Source organism: Apteryx mantelli, chromosome 5 (genome assembly GCF_036417845.1).
Source record: "Apteryx mantelli isolate bAptMan1 chromosome 5, bAptMan1.hap1, whole genome shotgun sequence".
Lineage (NCBI taxonomy): Eukaryota > Metazoa > Chordata > Aves > Apterygiformes > Apterygidae > Apteryx > Apteryx mantelli.
This window is the reverse complement of record NC_089982.1, coordinates 23,961,873-23,986,588: the sequence shown is the minus strand read 5'-3', so window position 1 is coordinate 23,986,588 and position 24,716 is coordinate 23,961,873.

The window sequence follows — 24,716 nt, the reverse complement described above, 5'->3', positions numbered from 1 at the left end:
AGAAATTTTAAATTCTGTTTTAGAAGGTGATCTTGTTTTGTATTTGGAGGAGCAGCAAAAATGCTTTGCAAAGATTATTTTGTAGATACTGTGTAGCTTTGGTATTTTTGAGACAAGCACTAAGAAAAAACAGCAATATTAAGTGTTCCTGTTCTACAAGGAGAGTTGGTGTCTGTATAAGGTGCTCCTCACTGATTGATTTTGTGTCTGCTATAATATGAAGGTTCTCTCCTTACTCAGCTATGTTATTAAATTAAGATATTGATCTATTTCAGGCTGTAACCCAATGGACAGATCAGATCACATTTTGAAATCTACTGAAGCATTACAATCACAGATTATAGTTGAGGCTTGTGAAAAGGGAGCCCAGTATAGAAATATCTCCTCCTCCTTCTCACCAAAAGGAAGTCATGAATTTTAAGACCTCAAGAATAAACTGTAGAGGCCTAAACTAGGTTCCATGACTTTTAAAAATTTCTCTAATTTGCTGTGACTTTCAGGAGATTGCTCCTTGGAAAAGCCTTTTTATGGCTCTACTTTCATTTCAGGCCTCTGCACAAAGATTCCATTCAGAAAAGTTTCAAATATATTTATGTGCAAGGGGCAGTTTCTCCTCTTTGGTCTTTTTCTGGACGGAGTGGGATTGAAAAAGGAATATCTTGCCTAGAGCATTTCCTTCTTCTTCAATGCCTTGTCTGGAAAGACAATGATACACTGTATTTGTTTTAATACATCTTTGTGTGCTATACTGAGTAGTTTAATACTGCTGTTTGTGAAGAATGCTTTGGTCTACGTTGCTGCAGGCTAGGAAAACTGTGCTTACAAATTCTAATGCAGAAGTGTATATAGCTATTTTCAGTCAACATACTGCAAGGTTTCAGATACACAGTAATATAATCATGTTAGATTTTTAAATACTTGTGATAGAATCATAGAAATGTAGGGCTGGAAGGGCTGTCAAGAAGCCTTACACACACTCTGAGACAGGATTAATTATATTTTGACCATCCCAAGAGATGTTTGTGTAATATAATCCCAAATGAAGGACATCATAGCCTTTTGCAATGCTTCACTATTGCTATACTCAGATATTTTCCTTATTTTTCGCCATTACTCCTTGTCTTAGCTCCAAGGGGCACAGAAAATAGCATGTCACTGTCTTCTCTGAAGGAAAAGAGTCCCTGGGGTTTTTTTTTACATACTGTGAGACCATTACAACGTCTACATTTCCCTACTATTTTCTTCCTTCTTCCAGGCTAACCAAACATGATTCCTACAATCTTCCCCTCAAGAACAGTGCCCAAACCTGGGTGTAGTACTTCATCTGAACAGATGTTCTGAATACTACTGCATTCATGTAGCTTTGAATTTCATTTTCTTTTTAGATCTATATAAATATATAGTTTAGATACCTCCATTCGTTTACATACCACACTCCTGTTAACACATTGTGGTTATGATGCTTTCCACAACAGCATCATATTTCCACCTGTTCAGTCTGTGATCCATGGTATCTTCTTGATTTATTTCTGCTTATCCTGTGATTCTTCATTTTGGAAGCAGCTATCTGATTTTCTTCCCTAAGGGTAGTGCTGTATTTAATTCCAATTTCTTGACTTCACACAATTTCTCCTTTTTTTTTTTTTTTTTGGGGGGGGGGGGAAATTTTGTATTCTATTCCTGTCCTCCAAGAGGCCTCTCAGCTTGTCATGTGCAGAATTCTGTATAGAAACTTTGTATATTTATTTTATAAATAAAATTTTATATATATATCCTCATGAGGCCATCTAACCTTTTAATGAAAATGTTGAATAGAACTGGACTGAGGAGAATGTAAAAGGTTTATTTAGTCTGCACACTAGAAGATGCAGCTCTGTGTATGTTTCAATCACTTTTGTAACTCATGGTGATTTAATGTAGACATTATTTCTCTAGTTTACTTATAAAAATGTCATGTGGAACAGTATCAGAATCTTGTTGCTCAAAATACATTTTTTTCCTCCTGTTTATCTATTTTGCTAGCCTCTTGATCAAAGGAAGAAACTAGATTTTTCTGATGTGATTTGTACTTGCTAAGTCTGTGCTGAATATTCTTTATGACCTTACTCTACTGTTGTGGCAGACAAATCAAATGTTCCAAAATTTGCCATGGTATCTTCCTGGACACTAAAGTTAGGCTGACTAGCCTTTAATTCCTTAGGTCCTCCTCCTTAACATTTGACCTCCTCCAGCCCTGCAGGATCTAAACTGTTCCCTGCAAGTTACTAATGTTAACTGCTCCGGTTTAAAGATTGCTTTGACACGTTCCTTAATAATAGGAACAAATTCATCAACTCTTGCTGGCTTCATCTATCTAAATACACTCTGAAATACTTTAAACATATTCTAAATTCACCCTATTCTCTGCCTCTATTCCTCTTGTTAAAAATGTATTAACTTAGTGATAAAATTCATGACAACAAAGAGAAACTTAGGCAAACTAGAAATACCTGTGAAAAACAAAATCAGGGGAACACCCCCCCCAAACACAAATCAGCTGCTAACAACCCCTTTCTCATAAATTTTGAAGGGATATTTATGATCATATGAACTGATTCCATTAATTTTCACCAACAAAATTGCATAGTACTTACAGCCTTTTAAACAGAAGCTTATTGAAATCAATGAGGTATTTGCTTCTTGACCAACTAACTTAGTATTAACAATTATTTAATTATTTACATAGTAATCCTGCAAAGTTCATGTTCACGTTTAGCTCTTTCTGCACTGTGAAATAAACAGGCTTCTGAACATACTTAAAGCTGATCAGATTCAAGACTTCATTCAGGTAACAGCACTGTGCACATGTAATACAGGAAAAAATTTGCTGATATAGATTCTATTCAGGCATACATGAGTATGCAGAATGTGGTCATCATGGTAGCAACATGATGCTCTAGGTGACAAAAATCTCAGACATAGTACAGAAAAAGGAAACTAAATCATGAATAGAACAAAATGATAGCAGAAATGGTGAAAGACAGAACTTCAAATTACTTCTAATTATTTCAAGCCCACATACCTTTCCATATGAGCATATGTGCACAAATTTAATTATTATCAGTATATACTACACATATAAAACTTTTGATCAGTATTTTATATAGTTTATAGTATGCATTCATATATATTAAATCAAGCAACACTTAATATAGGCCATGTTGTGCAAATTACCAAATAGTGTCTCAGTCCTCAAGGCTAATTTGATATAATCACACAAGTTAGATTTTCATTAGCCTGAAGTTTAAGAGTATAATTAAATATAGTATAATTTTAGCTATCGTTTATTAAAAAGGAAACGGAGGAGTTAGGCTTAATGAAAAATGAAAATGATAACGCTCTGCCTATAATACACTTTTCCATGCCTTTTTGAGTTACTGTTCCCTATTTTGAATTTAGCATAATAAGATAAAATTTGCAATCTGAGCAGAGATTTTACAATATCATTTAGCTCTTCGAAACTATTTCACTTTCCTCCATGTTTGAAATGCTGACTTTTCTCTTCAGCAAACAAAACAAGCAAATGCTTGATATGATCTTCCAGTGGAAGAAAGTTTGGGAGATGGGGCACATCCTAGAATCTAATGGGAAATAGGGCATCAAACTTGCTTTTGCTTACAAAAGGATTTTATTGACTTCAGAGTGGGAAGTACACCATAAAACACTGTATAATGAAACAGATGGGGACCTAGTATTATATTAAAATCACAGTCTGACCTATGCAGTGATGCAGTGATTTAACACCTGTGAAGCGGAGCTTAAACTGTGTTAGATGTTGCTCTTAAGTGGCCTTGGATGGGACCAGTCAGAAGCTGTGTAGAACCTCCATCAGAACAGTAATTACATCCCATGGGAATGTCCAACCCCACCTGCCCTCTGCCCATCTCAGAGCAACCAGGATGGACACTGATGTCCTTAGGTAATATCAGAGCTGGAAGTGAATCTTGATTTATTTCATGCAGGATATTCAAAGTGCTCACCTCTCTACTGGTAAAGAGAAGTTTGTCTATCTTCTCACAGAACTGTATCCTACACAGAAGTTTTATAATGCCTGACTGTAAATATTGGTCTTGACCTTGGAAAATGACCCAAAGGGAACCCTTCCCACAGGCTGCACCAATTATGGGGGTACAGCACAATATCTTACTGATTCTTTACCTTTTATTTTAACCTCCAAAAACCTGTCCTCGATTCTGGCAACACAACATTGTGCACTCCAAATTTGGAAGTACCTGAATCTTCATGAATGATCAAAATAATGCCTATATTTTGTGATGTGATTGACCCTCTTTACCACTTGCTGGTCACTCTAATGAAGCATCTACAAGACAAAGTGCCTCAGTTATTTTTATTTCGGAAAGCCAACCATATCCTGTCAATTACAATTATAGCTGCCCATCCTCTAGTTTTAAAACTTGACAGGAGGGAACAGACATATAAACCGATCTTGTTCATAAACACACTTTGCGTGAAAGGGGAAACTGCACTGTTCCTGAACAAGACACGATCAAAACCATTTTCTTCTGCATCTTACAACAAGGGAAAAAGACAAAAAAGACTGTCATTCTTACAAGCTAACTTTCAAGTAGTCAGCCTAGGTACTACCACATTAAAGCTGGAACAACTGGGAACAAAACACAGGCTACAAAACAACAGGGAACCATGCAGAAAACAGCAAAACCATGCAGAAAAGCAAGGTGAATGTTCAGGAAGTTAAGCTCATTGAACCCCATGCTCTCTCTACTTCCACCAGCAGTACAGACTGCCTCCCATCCCACTCGGAAAAGAAAACATATGTCTATGAATTTACAGTGATATTTTAAAATCTGTTGATGGTGGTGAAGTAAATCACTGCTCTTGATTTAAATGCAGTTAGTTGTCTATCTGTATTTAGCACTTTGAGAACTTCTGCTCTGAGATTCAGTGAAGAAACATGAGTTTGATGAAGCTGATTTTAAGCCTTGCTGATTTCTAGAAAAAGTGAACGACTGTTTTAGTGAGTATTATTAATAATTAAGCATATGTAATAATAATACATGATTCACTAACTGATAAAGGAGAATGTGTGCCATTGTTTCTTTAAGATTAGGTATGCATTTTTTAAGGTTTGGTCCCAGTTTCAGTAACCAGAATGACTGGAAATCACAACAGAAACACTGATAGCATCATATTTGCAAGGATTTGGGATCCAAACCTTACACACAATTGAGAGAAGGTGGGCAAAGACTTAAATTTAACATGATAAATACTGCACTTGCTACATGTTAGAACAGCGACCTATCTAGTCTGTCAGCCTGCCGCTAAGGACAACTGTGTTAGAAACAGAATAAACTCTGTATTGGACAGCTATGACAGAATTTGCTTCCAAGGAAAGTTTCAGATGGTTTAAAAATTGTTTAAGCCCTAAAGCATGAGGAGTTATATACTTCTCAAAGCTCTTCTTTAATGTTCACTACAGTAATTCTGGATATTCTTGTCATCTGCATAAATGGCAACAATTCTGTGAGCTGAGTTTTAAGATGAGGAATCAGTAACTGCAGATGCAGAAAAATGAGAAAACTCCTTTATTAGGAGTGGGAAAGCAAGAGAATAGTTTAAATGAATGAATTACTGTATTAAATTTTGTGCTTCTTTCAGATTTCTTCAGAAGCAAAATATCAGTGAAAAGGCAAAAAAGTGCCCTTTCTGAATCAAGTTAATATTCTGGAACACTATTTTAAACTAGGCTCTAGATTCTGTTAAAGAAGTTCTACATTACTTTCTTTTACTTCCTCCTTTCTAAATGAAGCTAGGTCATACCCATCTTTTCTCCACACAGAATAAATATCTCAAACGATCAGTTAGGAACAAAGGCTGGGTGTGCAAAGGCATCAAAAGAAGTTAGGCATTCAACTCATGTTGAAAACAGCCAGACAGTTTGTTCCAAGCAGATCAAATATCACTGTTCTCTCTACCTTTAGGACCAAAATTGCCTCCAATGTAATTTTAAGTGTTACTTGTAAGGCTTAAGACATCAGGCAGTTTCTGCCTGTCCAGGTAAACAAAAACAAAAAGCAAACAAAAAACAAAAAACAAAAACAAAACTCTACTAGGTCATAGGTACTATCTGATCTTCATGCTTTTTTAATGTCCAAAATAGGATTTCTTCAAGAAATCTTGCATTTGTCTTTCTCAATTGTTATGCTTATGATAGGAGGAAAGGAAGGAGAGAAAAAAAACTTAGGCAAAAGCTCTCCGTAAAAGCCAATTTTCACTGACAATGTTTTCGCCAGTTCTTGTCACCAAATCATATCAAAGATGATGGTTCATAAAAAGAATATTCTAATCTGATCATCTGAGGAGTGTACCTAAAAGAGCCTTGGGTTTTAATTTCTGTCTGGTTTTGGAAAAATGATCAGATGACAGACGAGAACAGGCCTTTGTAATGATAAAGATATGTATTAGTGTCACAGCCAATGATTTTCATTATCTCTGTTCATAGTAAAAGAGTATCTCCAGATATTCCTTACAACATTCAACTTTTTTCTTGTTATTCTTAAGAACACATTCTTTGAAACCTTTAAACTAAGCGTGTAAATATCATTCTGTAAAGTTAGACGTTTAAATTCTTTACAAGTGAAATATCCCAACATATATACTACTGTGAAAATGACTCCATCCATTTTATTGTAGGGGCTTGCAAAAAAAGATAGTAGACCTTGGACCTCACCTTAAGACATATTCCCAGAAGTTTTGTGAGGTCAAAAATGGATCAAAAGCACCCTTTTTCACAGGATATGATACTGCCATTGGCACTAACCTTTTGTCTTTTAGGAGTGTATTTAGGGGAGCATGGTCCTAGCATAATTTGCACTGGTATGACACTTCAGTGTTGCAGCAGTAAGAGGGAGAAAGTCAGATGACTATAGAAACACCATCAGGTTGAATATGTTCACATCCTGCAAGTTCCCACTGTATCTTCTAGCCACAAGATTGTGCTGATGGCAGTTTATGATTGCATTCGCCCATGTAAGTGCTCTAAGAGACACTGTTCCCTTTGGAGCTTCCTGCATAGGAGAATGGAGGAACATGGTATTCCTTAAGGAGGTGTTACTAAGCCCTGGCTTACTTCCTGTCCTCAGAGGGGCAGTTCATGAAGACTTTTTCACAGGTTGCTGTATTTGGGTGGTCTTGAGACGTATATGTCCATTTCTCATTTTACAGTGTCAAATGTGATTGCTATGGTTCACTAAGCTTTTGGCACACCTGAAATATGAGTAAATGGCTTGCACCTAGTGTCTTAAGCATTTACTGATAAATAGTTACAAAATTAATTAACTAATTATTAAAAACTTGGTTCATAAAAACATGTAATAATCCAACATATTCTTATGAAGATTGTTAATAACTTTTCCTTTAAGATGAACATTTCAATAAATGGGTGTTCAAAAGTCTAATGATGTCTGAACACCAGAGGTTATAGCTTAGTCTGCTACTTTATTACAGGGGATTACATTAAGGACAGATCTTTCACTGAAAAAAAAAGATTTATTTTTGAACATGTGCCAACAGAAAAGTAACTAACTTATATTTGGAAAAATCCACCATGTAGACTTTCATTCAATTGTTATTTCTTAGACCCAAACCCACAATAGGACTAGAGGACTAAAAAGAGAACTAAAGCAGAATAAAGCATCAATGTTCAAAAGTTGGTAAATCTCAAACCATAACTCAACTCTTTATACGTGCATGTTTTTGGCAGTATCTTAAGTTTTCCTTTTGCAAATAAATTTACATTTTTGTTCCTCACCTAGAACTGATTCTGTCTTTGCAGGGTTGAGTGGCTATTTTATGGCTACACCTTATCATAAATCTCAAACTAAATGTCCACCTGCCTATCTCACCCTAGATGCAGTCAAATGGATGTACTTCAAACATTTATAACACATACTTAAACACAAAACACAGCCATCGAGTACTCCCTTTCCACACACTAGCTCAGTGGTTAAAGCATCTGTCTGAGCTACAGGAAAGCCACATTTAGTGCTCTCTCTAATCTGAGGGGATTCAAATTAAGATGTCTTAACTGAGTGTTCTACATAGCTGACTGTAAATTGTCTTGGCTTTGGGGAGACACTGCCCACACACCTGCCTTCTTTGAGTCATCCTGTTTTCACAGAAATTATCAATTGAAACAAAGAGTAAGAATACAGGCAAGCATGACTTTCCAGTACAGTGATTATGGAAGTTAGACTAGCAGATAGGAGAACTGAGCTCTAGCCCCTGCTCCTAAAAACTGACAGCTCATTTTATTTTAAGTAGTTATTGTATAAAATGCAATCAGCTGTGAATGATATGACATGACACAGGCACCTTTTGTGACCCTAAAGTTATAAACTTAAACTCCTAAGAAGGGAAGGATTAATATTTGACTTTCTTATTAGTATTTCTTGTTGGGTAAGGAAGAGCTCCTGGTTCAGCAAACTGGCTTGTTGTGACTCTCCACCTCCAGCACCTAGTACACAATCACAGACGCTAAGGGAGAGAGAACTAAATGTTAAACAATGCCATCCCTTATGGTTTTAGTCATTCTCCTCTTGGCCTGCCAACCGCCTGTTCTCTTTATAACCTTCTTGTCTTTTGTAAAGCTCACATGTTTTCAGAAGAGGGATAGGTGAAGTTGGAAAATGAATGTTATTTTTCAGCATTCATTACATATACTGGTAGCATGAACATGAAATATAATAATTAATTTGAATGATTTTCCACTATCAGGAGAGTTCACCTCTAAATAGCAGCTAACTCATAATCCAGATTCCCTGACAGGACTCTATCTTATAATGTCAATTTTTTAATTCCATCTCTTTAATAAACAAAAAAGCAAAAATAACCATGGTGAGTGATATCCTGTCCCCACTTGAAGTCAATGACAAAATTTCCATTCACTTCAATGCAACTTCAAATTCATCCGGTGTCTCTAAAAAGTAACATGCTGAAGTGTGCAGCTCCAAATACACTTACAGCAAATAGCATATGAAGAATAGAATATGAAGATTTATCTTGGATATGGGGAAGATAAAATGGGAAGCCATAAAAAATTCTGCAGCATTTTTTTCTCAAAGATCTACTTTAAAAAAAATTGCATGGACTATATTTACACCATGTACAATATTACAGCCCTGTTGACAGCAATGGTCCTTTCTGAAGAGAAAAGTAAAACTGTCTGTGCCAGAATCTGGCCCTACATATATGTAAATATGAATAAAACTTTAATTACAAAATCTCTTGGCAACAAAACAAAGGAAAACAAACTAAACTTTTCCTCATAAATGATATTATGATGGAAAAATATTCATTATGGAGAATCAAAAATATGCAGACATCCTAGAGTGAATCTTTTCACAAAGTGCAGTCACATTTGAAACAAAAAGCATAAAAGATGCAAATCCTGAAACCTATGCAAGTGGCTCCAGTATGTGCCACCCTGTGTTGCAATTAATCATGCCATTGTGCTCTGCACAATACCATCCGCTTCACATAGTCTGTTCTTGAAGATATACCAAGCTAGTACACAACTTAAAATGAAGAACAGAGACTATTAAAAGAAAGTCATGCTGTGAGATAAGTTGACTAAAGCAGCAGCTGAAGAATAAAATAGCTTTGTAAAATCCTTAAGAATTAAAATAGGGTCTTCTGAGACCTTTCCCCATTGTTTATCATATTTGCTAGAAGTTCTTAAAATGAAGCATTAAAACCAATGTGGCACTGGGATTGCAATGAATGGCATAGTGTACACTCAAGTAACTTCTAAGCAATTTATTATGCGGGAAAACCTTGTGACCATTCTTACAATTGAGGTGTTCCATTTTGAGGTGAGGATTTAGTCTAGAAAGTTAAAAACATAAATTAGTTGGGTAGGAAGAAAGCAAACTCCTTCCCCAATTATCTCTGTCAAGGCTAGTTACTGCAGAAAAGGCTCTGTTTAAATATAGAAAGCATGTGGGAAGTAGAAGAGTGTAAGGTTTTAGTATGTCTGAAGGTTGCATAATTGAATTTGATAAACTGACATTTTCCTAGCAAGTTTTAAAATTTCAGAAGATAAATAACAAAAATAAACACAATGTAATTAGCTCTACAAGATGGGATACCTTCAGTTCATGAAGAAAAAATAAATCAATTTCTCCCTCCTTGCAGAACACAATCAATACTCCTTTTCCCCCTTATAATACCTTCCTCAATCCTTAAAAAAACAACAACTGAGAAATACATTCAATTCAAGGGAATACTAGAGTAAAGAAAACATTTCTACATTCATAAAATCATGCCAGAAATATTTTTTCTACAAACTTGAGCTCTACCACCACTGAGAGGGAAAGATACAGACGAGTGTCTATCAACAAGGAATGAAAGGACACATTTTCCAGTATGGGTACAGTTTCGGCATAGTTTTGCAATGACCTCTCTCCCTTCTGAGTCTTAATCGCATAAGTATTGATTCTAAGACAAAAGGCAGTATATGGACAACTTCTAGCTCATTCAGCTCTGTAATTTCCATTGCTTTAAATTAATTTTTTTAGATATTAAATAGTAAGATGAATGTGTTTAGTAACATTGTCTCTTAAGAAAATGACAACTACCAGTGCAACTGCTTAATGAACTTAGGTCTCAAGTTCTAATTTGCTTATTCTATGTTTTCATTGCTGCCACTTTGAATCATGAACTGTAACAGCAGTTCTGAGAAAGTTTCTGTACCACCATCCAAGAGCGTCCATAGACACTTCTATTGCCAGTGTTTCGCCCCTGATGTGACAAAGAAAAAAGCGTCTAAACCTGTCAATCTGGGTACACCTAAACTGCAGACTGTCTCTCTCATAACATCTTTGCTGACTTTGAAGTAGCTTACGTGTGTGCCAGTAGCAGTGAACTTCCTAGTACAGAGCTGAGTGTAAGCTGTCAGATTCAGCTTTTACCTAGCACTAAGGCTGGCTTTCTGTAGCAGTGCAGACACAGTCTGCTTCCCCCTTCCTCATTCAAAACCAAAAGTTTTCCAGGCAATGCTCTGGAAACAAATGTGGAGCTTCTATCAAGTATCAGTTTTCCAATAAGAGCATAAGCCTGTATGGAGAGAATTATGATGAGTGGCCAGAAAATGACAAGTATTAATTTGAAAGCAAAAAACCTCATAATTCCCTGTTCTAGAAATGCAGATGAGCTTTTAAAATCTCACAGAAGCTTTAAATTCCAAAGCTGAAATCTGAAAAGGAGTCTGCTGGGAAACGAGCGCTAGACCTCAGAACCTCAATTAGTGTTTAGTCACGCAACTCCCCAGGAAACCAACAGAAATCCTACCCTGAAAACTGATTTTCCCTCACACCTCAGACATAGTCTATTCACAATGACACAGACTGAATAATTAGACAAAGCGGCAGAATTTAGTACTGCTGGCTGTCACAGATGGGTTACATCATGCACTTGGTCTGTAGGCTGCCTTAGGCAACAAACAAAACTTTCTCTTCTACCACCTGAATTACTAAATAGTGTAATATTTGGAAAAAACTCTGAACTTGCCAGTTCTGTACCTCATAATTATTTTGCTGATCAATATGGATTCAAGACTGCCAGTCTCTATAATCTCACTTCACAAAATGGCCTGTGGCATGAAGTCAGGAATAAGTACACCTGCAATGGCTTGGACTCTTACAGGCAAATCAAAAACTAATTCTATTGAAGAACAAAAGACACCAAGGAAAAAATAGGAAGCATATTAACAAATCATTGGTAATTTACAGACAAAGACAATAAAGTTTGATATTTAGCCATTTAAATGCCAGGATCTTGAAGACACAGACAAGGAGTTTGAAGTTTAGGTTGCCCAACCCATTATTCAGCAGAAATAGGAATAAGCAATAAGCACTTACTGAACCAGTTATGGCAGTGAGTCATGCCATGGTTGGCATCAGACAGAAAAATTTTAATTGGTGATTGACTGCTAAAGGCTGTCACATTATGATAATACATAAAGCATATTTCTACTGAATAGCTGTAGCAGAAACTACAGAAATGATGGTCCCAACCAAAAGATCTTACAAACTAATATATTCACCACTGGAAATGTTTTATACATTTATCGGCAATAAGTCAATACAAATGGTGGGATTTAATTTGTTGCTTTTTGTTAATAGTAGTAATTGAGGATGATAGGAGCTTGATTAACCACTTTCAAGGTATTAGCTAGTATTATTTATTACTTTTGGAAGCAATTAAGAGTTCTAGTCATGAGTAGCTCTTTCCCCAATCTAAAGAGAACCTCACGATATCTCTTAATGATGCAAATATTTTTGTTCATGTTTTATGCATTCACAAGCGAATCAAGATATACAGGAGTCAGCCTATCTGCCTTTAGGCACCTATGCCTACATAAGCCACTTATTTTTGCCTCCTTAGAAGCTTAGTGGATGGAAATGGACACAGGGCAATTCAAATCCTTACTGACTGCAAAGGGAACTAGGATGAAACAGCTTCTAAACTCTAGAACAGAGATTATCAGACATAAGTGCCTAAAGTTAAGCGAATCTAGGTTGACAATTTAAGGGAATTTTCCAGCATCACAGAGCACCTGAACTGCAGTGATATGAAATGAAGACCATTTGATTTTGATAGATCAAGCCCACAGCTTCCCACTGGTGGAGCTAGGAACAGAGCTGTTATTTTTGACTTGCAAACACCTGTTCTAATTCCTGGAAGCCACTGCCCATTCTGCATTAAACAGGTGTATGTGGAATCCTTCTCAATGTTGTTATTTTGATTTCCTGGAGAAAAGTGTATTTTCACTCAATGAAAGAAATAAGAATTGAAGCAGTTTAGCAATCTCTGTAGCTGCCAGCATTCCTCAGTTATGCTTCCCTGCTTTATCCCTGCATGAAAACAAACTCACACTAAGCAAATAGAGTGGTTGTATCTGCAAACTATTACAGAGGGAGGGAGGGAGGGAGGAAGGGAGGAAGGGAGGAAGGGAGGAAGGTCAACCTGACTTAAGTTTGGTAAAATTACCTGCAACTAAAACTAGACCCTATATAAGTCCCTAGATCTTTTAATAAGAGGCAATACACTACCAGCCCTGCTCCCAATATATGCACAGAGAGGGGAAGGCAACCTTGAATTTGTTGTTCTACATTTACATTTTCTTAACCTCTCACAGTGATTAGTATGACTCAGTGGTTTGAAAGCCTACTTTGAGACTGGGACACTGTGGTAAACTATCTGTCTGGAAACAGATTCATAAGAGAGGTAGCATGATACTATACAGAACTGTCACAGAACTGTGCCATCAGTGCCTGATGTTAGTCTTCAAGGTTATTTTATACATTAGATGATGCACCATCCACTGAATCAATGGCTTGGAAATATCTTTTGAATATTACAGACCTAACAATGAATTCCTCTTTGAGAAACACATTTGAAACTAAAATACCTCAGAGGTTTTGCAATAAACTTTTGTAGGGAGGGATATGAGGCTGAAAATATGTTTTTTCATTTTATTTTAAGAGAGGATACTCTATTTTGACATCCGTGAATATGAAGTATGAACCTAAACTGCTTGTTTCTATTGGCAAAAAAACCCCAAACAAAGCAAAAAGGTAACAAAAAAGTCAGGGCACGCTGTATTTACACTACAGTAACACTAAACAGATAGCTTTTCTTTCTGCCAAGTTTAAAGAATTTAATATGCCCCAGTCCTACTGAACTGGGTCCTACAATTCAGTGAGAAGCTCCTTCTGTTAGCATATAATGAAGACCACACAAATCAGAGATTGTCCAGTGACTAACTGAATTCCAACAGAAATGAAAACTAGAAAATATATTTAAAAGTGGAATTATTTACCCGAGTAATTTCCTGTGCAAGCTTTGTGTATTTCCAGCCACACTTACCTTTGTATTCCACAGTGGGATACAACAGTAATATAAAAATTAACATGAAGGACTGTTCCGTGTGGTTAGTCGATTTGTCTTCAAATCTGTGGGATGCTTGCTACAGTAAGGGTAGATTTGGGTCTTCTGTGCTCCTTAAGGAAAAACAGTATTTAAAAATAATAAGTACTGACCTGGAACTCCTTTGTGATGCAGTAAGGCTCCCCAATGCCTAAATGTAATAGGGTACCTTTATGACTTTCACAAAACATTAAGTGCTGGATGTTATCAGTAGCTGCGAATCAGAAACACCATGTACTGCATCCCCTATACATTGGAATGCAACTAACAGTGATGTCCCACAGACACAAGAGATCCTCACACACTAGTCAGCAATACTGGACTTGAGTTCTATCATTTATCTGGATTCTATCATTTCTCTGACCAAAAATGGCAAGTCATCCCAATCTGATCCTCAACAAATCCTTTTGGGAAGGGAGACCAAACAACCTTCAAATGTATTTTTTCTGCAGAGGATAAGACAAGACTGTGGGGAAAGAACAGCCTTCTGTTGTTCCAGTATTTTGTAGGTGCCTTGTACAGGATCACTTTCAGAAGTATTTAAAAACAATCTGAAAGATGGCCATGGAACAAATGAAACAAAACTTTAAACTTACAAAGCTCTCTCCTTCCCTACTGCGAGGAAATCACAAGGCAGAATTCTTCTGTAGCCCACTGGCCTAGCCATGTCCTGGCTCTGTCACCTACTGCTAAGTCTACAAAAAACTGTTTTCTTTTTTTAAACTAGAATAATCTGAGGCACTGAATCTCAAATACTGTGAAACTTATAGAGGGATTCCAAGGAAGTAAGAACTGCGGAAGGTACTGAACTTAAGGAGGTATTGGCTTTTGACCCCTTCTTTCCTTCCCTGCTACCTTCTACATGTTCCAGGAAGTAAATTCTGGGATGACAGAAATGATATAAAATAGGCTGCACTAATGTAAGTGGAGGTGACATACATGTGAAGCAGTAGAAAGGTAATGTAACTGAAACAGTATGAAACAGGAAGAAGGAAGAAGATTTAAGACCTAAAAGTGGAGAAGAGGAGAAAGCACATTGTTATTTCTGTTTTTTTAAAGTTTTGCCTGGTAGCTGTTTTTCCCTGTGACATTTACCCTTTCCTTACTTTCATCATATATTCTCACACATGCATTATACAGTCATCTATGTCATCATTACATTTAACTCTAGGGCCTCTGATATCTCACATAAAATAAAAGGAAGATGCATTATGGGAAAAAATATCAGTAGTAAATCACCATATTAGTCATTAGTAACATCAAGGATCAGATGGATTCTCATTAACAGTGAAAACAGAAGGGAAGAAAAAAGACATGTAAATGCTGGACAGAGTCTGATAGACACAATAAATAGTATGCAGGAATTTTTTTCAAACCATTTTCATGGAGCACAATAAAAAAATAAAACAAACTAAAAGCAGTTCCTCTTCTCTTCCACATAAGGAAATGTTTGGTGGCAGCAGCCAGACATTTGCACGAAACTTTATTTCAAAATTCAGCTCTATCATAGATGCTCGGACGACTTGGGACAAAACATTCAGTCTCTCACTACCAAGTTTCCCACATACAAGACACATCCATGCTTTTGTATGTGTGTGTGTGCGTGTGTGTATACATCTCCCTGCACATTGTACACATGTATACATCTCCGTATATAGAAGTACTTGTTTACCTTTCTTAATTAGGCTAAATGCATTCAAATAAATAAAATAAAATTCATTTTATTGAAATTTTATGATTTTTTTCAGTAAAACAATTCTTCTCAATAACTTTTTCAGTTTTTTTCTCTCACCCTGTTTACTTCTTTTTATATTCTTTTGTCTTTTTACCTCCAAAAAGGAGCAAAAGGTGGTGAAAAAAGCTAATTTCTATAAAAATAAAGAAAACTCCAAAATGAAAAAGTGTTAAAATATTTAAGAATGTAATAAAAGTTTGTCACATTTCAACTACATTGTTTCAAAAAGTAAAAAATTCTCTGAAATGAACAGAAATCCTCTAATTGCATCCCTAAATTGTGACAAGGACTTGAAAATGAGGAGCATGTTGATGGCCAAATGCAAATAGACTGAATCTATGTGGCTGCACCTATTCATATTAACACTGAAGCTGTTCTTTGCAATACTTACATTCCTTGCATAATTTACACGCATACAGCTTCTACTTCCATGTGGAAAATACAGTTTAAATAACACTGGTTAACAAATCTTCTGAATACTAGCTTAAATATGCCTTCCACATATTTCTAATTGCAAGGTGCATGTAAGGTAGGTCAGTTAACTTTATTGTAGCCTTCAGTAAAATCTGTATTATCGCCTTTTAACAATGGCTAGTGGGGAGATGCTGCTCACTGCTGCCATCTAATGGTAGCGAGCATATCAAAAGTGCTCCACAAAAGAGAACAAGGGACATTTCTTACAAATTTCTCAAATTTACAGGTGTTCATGAGTTTAGACAGTTCTATTTCTGTCCGTATGTAAATTTCCATTATCCTGACACAAAAAGAAGGGGATGGTCAAGAAATAATAAATTATAGGCATCAGCAATAGTTAGAGAAACAGAAAACAGTATCATCACAAGGAATGCACGGAATCCCAGGTTCACATAAGGCAGAAAGATTTTTACCAGTTGTACTGTTCAGACCCTTAAAAAAAAAATCACCACTTCTCTATAATGGGAAATACCTATTTGCAACTGCATGCTTTAAAAAAGAAAGTATGAGCTGATGACTATTTGCTGTACATTCGTTCCCTTTCATTTCACACAAGCCCAATTAAATGCTTAAACATAGAAAATTGAAAAGCAGAGGTATTCTTCTGGAAATCCCTAAGAAATGAAGGGACCTTCTCTTGTTTCACTGAATTCAGGTGAGTAAAGAATTAATCTTTCAATGCTATATGATATGAAAAGGGTAGATAATGATGAGTGAAATACTGAAGTTGTTACTGAGGCAATTTTGAAGTACTGATTAAGACTTAAGCACTAGTGTTAACTGAATACAAGGTGAGTTAGAACTTTAGGGTATGTCTCAGTATTGATTTTGTTTATTTGTTTCAAAAGTTCAACTGAGACAAAGAAGAAAAAATAAAAGCATATAAAGATGGTATAAAATGTCAATGAATCTTACAGTTTTTCTTCCCACAGGAACTTCTTACGGTTGGCAAAAACAAACAAAAACCATTAAAAACAACTCTTTAGTCTGCAAAATACTTCTGTAGTAGCATTCAGAGCCAAACTTACTGTGTTCCTACAGCTCCCATGACTTTACAGGAAATCACCTTTTTGGTGAGAGGAGTCAGCATGTAATGAGAAATTGGAAAATAGAGATTTGGTGAGGGAGCCCAGTAATTATGAAAAAAGGGTAAGGGACAGCTCCTTCCTTGCATGACAGTATGTCAGGATCTAAATACTGTAGGCTTTTAAAAATGTGTTTCTTTGAGAAATCAAAACAAAAGCCAGTAACATTTTCTGAGGAAAGCAAAGATTTTCTGCAAAACCCATTTTGGTTTTGTTCATTCTAAAACAGAACTTTCAAAGAGGTCTAGTCCAGATCCTCATAGAAAAGCAAAATACTTGCTTTCAAAATGAACCAAAAAAACATGAGGATATAATATAGTTGTTTCATTACAAAAAGAGTTAAATATATACAACAGCTTTTATTTTAATTCACCACCCAATAAAAACTTAGTAAGAAGCAAAATTTCCTCCAATCAAAAATCCAAAAGAAAGTCATGTTGCTGTGAATCTAAAGATATACCAATAATTTCACCCAGAAAGTGTGAAAAATGAGAAGAAAAAGGAGAGAAGGATCAAAAGGCAGAAAGTAAGTAGCAAAAGAAGTGATTCAACAACAATAAAAATCTAAAAATTTTCCATAGTTTTCCTTTAGAAGAGCAGAGTGCAGGACCACATTAGCAACAGCTGGATTTACAACCTAAAGCGTATAGGCAAGATCATCAAAATATCTGAGCAGAGGCAAAGACAAGGAGTAAGAAAGGCCTGAATTAAGAAAGGGTATAAACCTTAGGATTTAAAGAAAAGCAGTGCTGTCAACCTGAACATAACTTGTGCTCTGTAAACGGCCCATGTGAAGACCTGCAGGCGTGCATAATACAGCTCTGGTCTCTCACCTCATTGAGCCCACTTGCTGCCGCATTCTGGGCAAGCTGCAGGCTACAGACATGCTCAAATTAATGCCTTGCTAACAATGAACATTTGAGTGCTAGCTTTGAGTGCACAGGATATGTATTGCCGTTCTGCAGATGCCATACCTTATATAAACTGTAAAGACGATCATTTTCATACCATATGCTTCCTGCAGTTTTCAGTGGAATGGGTGGAATCAGATATAATGCCCAGTTTCTGCAAATCATTTATCACAGCCAACTGCACAGCCTCCTATCACATACTGCAATGTGCTGGATGAGCACAACTCCACTGCACCACTGAAGTCATCTATAAGTATAAACAAGAATTTTATTCTTTCAAGACAGAAAAGCAGAGTGGTCTGATTTCAGCATTATTATAATACAGAACTTTTTCAATTCTTCACAGTACAGACATATCTTAATAGAAAAATGAATCGCTTGCTCTCTGATTTGTGACTGTGATCTAAAACTAGCTGGCAAATAAAGAACTATTTTGGTATTACCATCTTGAAGACATTGATTATTTTGTCTCTTCTGAAATGAGTAAATCCCACTACTTCTTTTTTCTCTTCATTTTGCATGAGGAGTAGCTCCAGAATCTACTGTAATCCAGGTTTCTAGGCCTAGAAGATTGCTCACTGGTTGCTGCTCCTATATGCATGTCCCAGCTACATCAAAACACAACCGAGGCACGATTATCAGGTTCCTGCTGTATGACCTCCCTCTGATTTAGTGAGTTAGGTTGTCAGCTCGTATGTTCGGGTTTCTACATTACTTGAGATGTAGTTACTGAACAGAAAGAGTCCCTTTTAAAACAAATGACATCCTTTTATGATGCTATATATGCGTTCACTAGACCTCCTGCCGTCTGTAATGTTTTATGAGCGTTATGCCTCCAGGTTCTCAAGGAAAAATGATAAAGCCATAAAAATTCTGGTATTTGCTTGCTTCTTCTCACCTTTCATCTTCTTTTTACATGGGGTTGCACTAATGCTGTCAATTATCCAGGCATCATTTGGCTTTTGGAAGATGGTACTTTTTCTACGTACTGCTCAGGTAAGAGAAATGCTATGAACTGTATAATTTCAATTCTTTCCAGCATGTGTGGAAAGAGAGACAGATTATTCCTGAATTTTAGGTTAGTCTCAACTTTATGACTTCAGTATTGCTTTCCATTTTTATTTCTAGTGATAATGACTTGCTGTCTTTGATCTGCATTTACAAGGTCCTTTATGATCTCTTCGTTCTTGCTATGTTCTCTTACATAGATACAAACATTTCCTAATGCTTAATGTATAAAACTATCAGTTAAAATCTCACACAACCTGAGTTAAAAGGAAGAGATTTCAAATAATTCACAAAAATGTAATCACTAGAACCAAACATAACAAAACTGTACTTTTCTGATTGTAGGAATCTCTATTCTGGAGAGCATCCTGCTATGATAAATGTTCATCTAGTTCAGTGATCTGGTTTTTGTATACACCAGCACTGATTCAACTACTGCTAATATAAAAAGAGGGTTCAATGAATATTAATGTCTGAATTATTTCATACACAAGACCCTATTGATTCACTTGATATAATATCTAGATTTCCAAGAACGTTGCCTCTCTCCAAGAACATTACTGGCTACATGTCAGGCCATACATACTCTGGGCACAGGCTTTGATATTCTTGTTTTTCAAACATCCACAAATATATCCACAGTGTTTTGAAAACTACCCCAGAATAAATAAAGAATAGGTTTCTATATCATATTATTGTTTGTATAATATACATATTATTTCAGCTAACTTTTTATTAAATCTAAGATTCAGTAAAATGCATGAACAGCAGACAACTTATTCTTGATTATCAAAGAGAAAAACAAAAATCTTTTCCTGATGTAGTTAAAATGATTAAAATTCTATAGAAATTAATTTCACTCCATTACTAAAATAAGAAGCATTTCTACAAAGACTGTCTTAACTAGCTCTTGCCAAAGGTGTTGTAAAAAGTTCATATTCTGTTGTCAATAGGACTTAAATGTTCTACAGAGGCACATCATATTGAAGTTTAATCCTGGCTCCCTAGATAATATATATATTTTTTAATTTTAATACAGCTAATGCTTTAAGACAGTAGTGCCAAAATCAGTAGCACGTCTCCTCAGTATGCAACTGTATGAAATAATATCAGCCTGGATTAAATGAAAATAGAAAGAAGAAATGGTTTCAAAAGCTTCTTTCTACTATGATAATTACCAGAATGGCTGAAATCTGGTACTTATTTATAAAACACTTAACTAACTTAAAGAATACTAACTGACTTAAAGAATGAAACAGGGTGACTTGTTTCCAAGAGTACCAAAGTTATGCAGGATTCCAAAGGCTATTTTTAAAAACAACTAGGGACGGAATATCAGTAAAGGCTTCAGATTCCCCAAGTCTGGTACCAGATGACTAACTTCGAGGACCCTTGTCCCCAAAAGGAAGCTCAGAGCCCTGAGTTCTGGGTCTAGGCTCATATACATGACACCGGCAGAGGTAGGTAGCTCTATGTGGGATTCAAAGCAACCAGCTAGCTGAGCAAGGAACTTGTGTAAGTCATGACACTGACCATGCAATTGCTTGGAGGAATAAGGAAATAAAAAGGAGCAAGGAAAACAGGAAATGCTGAAGTCAGAGCATCTCTGAAATCTCATGTCTCTCTGAGGCAAAGCTACCGCACTCAGGCCTAAGAGAAGCCATCTCTTTTCACTGCAGGACCACAGATGTGAACGCTTTACACAGGCAGGCACCTGGGACAGTTCTTTAAAAAGAAAATCAAGAGAGGTCACTCTCTTAAAACACAGTCAACAAGGGAGGAGGTATGAAGATACCGAGACTAAGCCTGAGTCCACCACTTTAATGTTGTGGCCAGTCAATGCTCTAAGGTCAGTTCCCTTCCATCAAAGGGGTCACAATCAGACGTGTTCAGAGAAGGGTCTGCACTTTGTAAAGAGCTTATTCTTCTCCCCCTGCCTCTGGTGATCTTGAGCAACTTCTGCCAGGCTTCAGTTGGAGGAACACCTACCTTCTACTCAGAGATGCCTGAGTGCTAGGCTTCTCAGACTTCCCAAGACAGCGGCAGCTCTGGACATTCACAGACACTTAAGACACTTCAGGTCTCTGCTTGAGTGACTTTCAGTGACAACTAAGCTCCTAACAGACAAAATATGAAAGAATACTTACGTGTCTAAAACCACAAATAAACAGATACTGAGATTTTCAGAAGTAGCCAAGAACGCCCGTTAGATAATTCCAAAAACATCAGCAAATAGCCTTCTCACTTGCTTAGTACTTCTGAAAATCTAGGCATTATTATGTCAACCTTAAGTTCATAAATTCCTTTTGAAATGGGAATAATTGAAGTGGGTGCTTTTACATTTCTAAACAGAGTCAAGCAAATATATAGTGTAGGATTTTACTAGATTACATTATCACTGTAGTGATTAATACATTCTGTACATATCTTCTATTAAACCTCATATACTGAAAAGGTTGCTCAGTTAGTTAAAAAATTAACAAAATGCCTTGAAGTTATAGCTTGCCAGTTTTTCTTGTCTTCCCTACATCTGTCACTCACATTGAAAAACCCTTTGGGAAATGAACTATCTTCATTTCCTTTTCAGAGCAGTGAGTACGATGTACAAACTTAATAAATAATAGAGTTAATAATGCATTTATGTGCCAAGGCACACAGAAACATCAAGGAACTATTTTTATGCTGTTTTTCACTCCCCTATTATTTTTTGACATGGAATCTGAAACCCCAGAAGACTGCATAAAATTTGCATATCTTATCATAATCATGGCCTAGTTTTAAAGGAACAATTTTGCCTTCCTGCTTTAACATTATTTGTCATGTGGACCCACAGATTCACCATCTCTAGGTTCTCTGTGTAAGCAGGAAACCACAAATGAAAAAAGGAGCTGAGGGAAACCATTTTGTCTTTTGGGGAAGGTGCCCCGAGCCCTTCACAACAATTTATGTCTTTTAAACTGACCCAGATGTTTCTCCAATCTAAGTGTGAGAACTTCTCAGGAAGGAACTGAGTGCCAGCAACTGCTGCCATGGGGAGGGAATGTAGCAACGCAGGATTACTTCAGACAGAAACCGCTTCCAGAACACGCCCTAAAAATCTGTAGGGAATCAGAAGAATACTGGAGCCAACTGTTCTTGCCTTTTGTTGGTGTTAGGGTGATCTGAACAGAGAACTGAAGCACAGAAACATCCTCTATGACTACTATTTTCTGCAAAGGTGTCAGTTTTTTTATTTTTAATATTCTTGATTTCACAAATGTACACAGAAATGACATAGCTACTGTCCTCAAACCTATCAGAATACGTTATCCATATTATATTCTAGTTATAGTAGCTGGGGCTGAGTATTTATAGCAATTCATTTTGCATATTAAACATCACTAAACCCTAAAGCCAAGTCCTATAGCAGAGACCAGTCAAAACACATTTTTAATGCTGTCTATATTTGCCATGGTACATCAGGACTTTTTTTTTTTTTTTTAACAAAGAGATCTGCCTTCTGGGCACCTATGTTTCAGTTTAAGTAAGACTAAACTGATTCTGCAGCTGTATCAGTGTCAGGGGGATGGGGTTACTGATTTTTTTTTTTTGTCTGAGGTACTTTTTTAATTAAATGTCAGACCCAGCTTGGCACTGGAAATACACTGTATGACTAGTATTTGAGGAAAAGCTGTCAACTTGTCTCTTCCCCTGTCAATCTCCCATCTGCTTTACAGCGATCTGTTTGGGCTATGGAATCACCATTTGACAGGGTATTATTCTGTATACGGCTCAATACTATACAATATGGGGCATGAAAACGAGACCACCTATCTATTTCTGTGGGCTTCTGAGTTAAAATTCCAAAAGTATTTAAGGATACTTTGGAAATTTTCTAAGCTACTAAATTGCAAGAAACCTAAAATATTGCTTAGCATTAGAACACAGGCACAAAAAGCATATTTGTTCACATCTGCCATTCTTCCAATTCGTTTTTAGTATTGGCTGAGCTACATTTAACTCTAACCTGTTGTCCCTAAAAGCGACATTCCTGTACTCTGGTGGCCTAGTAGACAGAACAAGGTTTTAAAAGCTAAGATTCCTGGTTGTCTTGTAAACTACTGATTTTATTGCACAGCCTCAAGCAATTCACTTAACTTCATTAAGTCTGAGTTTTCATTCTGCTAAATGGTTACTGCTTTACACTGATACCTTCATGGCCTTAGGACCCATCCAGCTCACTACTTAAACCCATGCCTAGCTGCATATATGCACCGAATTTAATTAGGTCTGCTATTAGGTTTTGGTAAGGCCTTAATTACCTGGTTGAATGACAGCCTTAGCTACCATGGTGATTTTATGTTTTAGGTAGAAGATGCTACATATACTGAAAGGCTGCATCTGATAAACATAATTATCAGAGAGCGATGACAATGCCAAAGAATACAATGATATTTTACACAGTTGATAGGAACAGAGCTACAGAGCTACTGCATGCATTGAGACTAACATGAATTAAATGCCAAGCAAGATGACTTCTTTCCTGATAATACACAAAAATATTATTTTGGTTTTTGACTCTACTGGATGAGAAGCAAAGATACTAGTAGGTCATACTGTGAACATGTTGGAAAACATAAGAACATCATTGGGGAGTAGTAACTGTTTTCTGAAGATAGGATCACGGTTTTTGACCTCTCCTATGCAACTATGCCTGTTTATACTACGCATGCGCAGTTATCAAAACTGCACAGAATCACAGTAATTGTACGTGCATATAACCAAATTAATTGATTATTTGTGTGCATGTGCAATGTACTTTTAGGCCTAAAGCCAGTAGCTGAAAAACTACATTTTAGGTGATTTGATAACTGCATTTTACTCTACTGTTCACTGTATCTAGATTGTTTGGAAGCCATTATATTGTGTGCAAGTCAGTGAATTCTCACAGATATCAGATGTAAACAGCCAAAAATTATACCAATCAAATATCCATAAAAGGGGCTTATGGCTTTAATTATGTCTTTTCCTAATTATGTCTGCAATCATAAAAGAAGTAGTGTGGGAAATTCTTCAGTGAATTGGAGCCTGATGAAATAAGGCTCAGAAATGAGTACGTGGAGGTCAAATTATGCCTGTGAAGCTTTGAAAGAAGAGGAATGGAGTATATTGTTCCAAGACTGCTGCATGCAGATGTGTTACCTTAACCCTCTTGAAATTTAAAAGGAAACAGTTACGGTTCAGTGGTGAGTTTTTGGCAACATTGATATTTTCTTTTCCCTTTTGTTCAGTTTAATTATTCTGATCAGTTCTATCTCCTTTGCCACAGTACTATGAAGTTACATAAATAACTCTGAGACTGGAAAAAATTTGACTACACAGGACCCAGCAACATGTTGCTTTAATGGGAGCTATTCTAAATAGATTATTGAAATAACTGTATGTCTTATCAATATCAGTACATTTGAGTACAGCTCTTATGCACTTCATTATAGATCTTTCTGCCAGAACCTATTA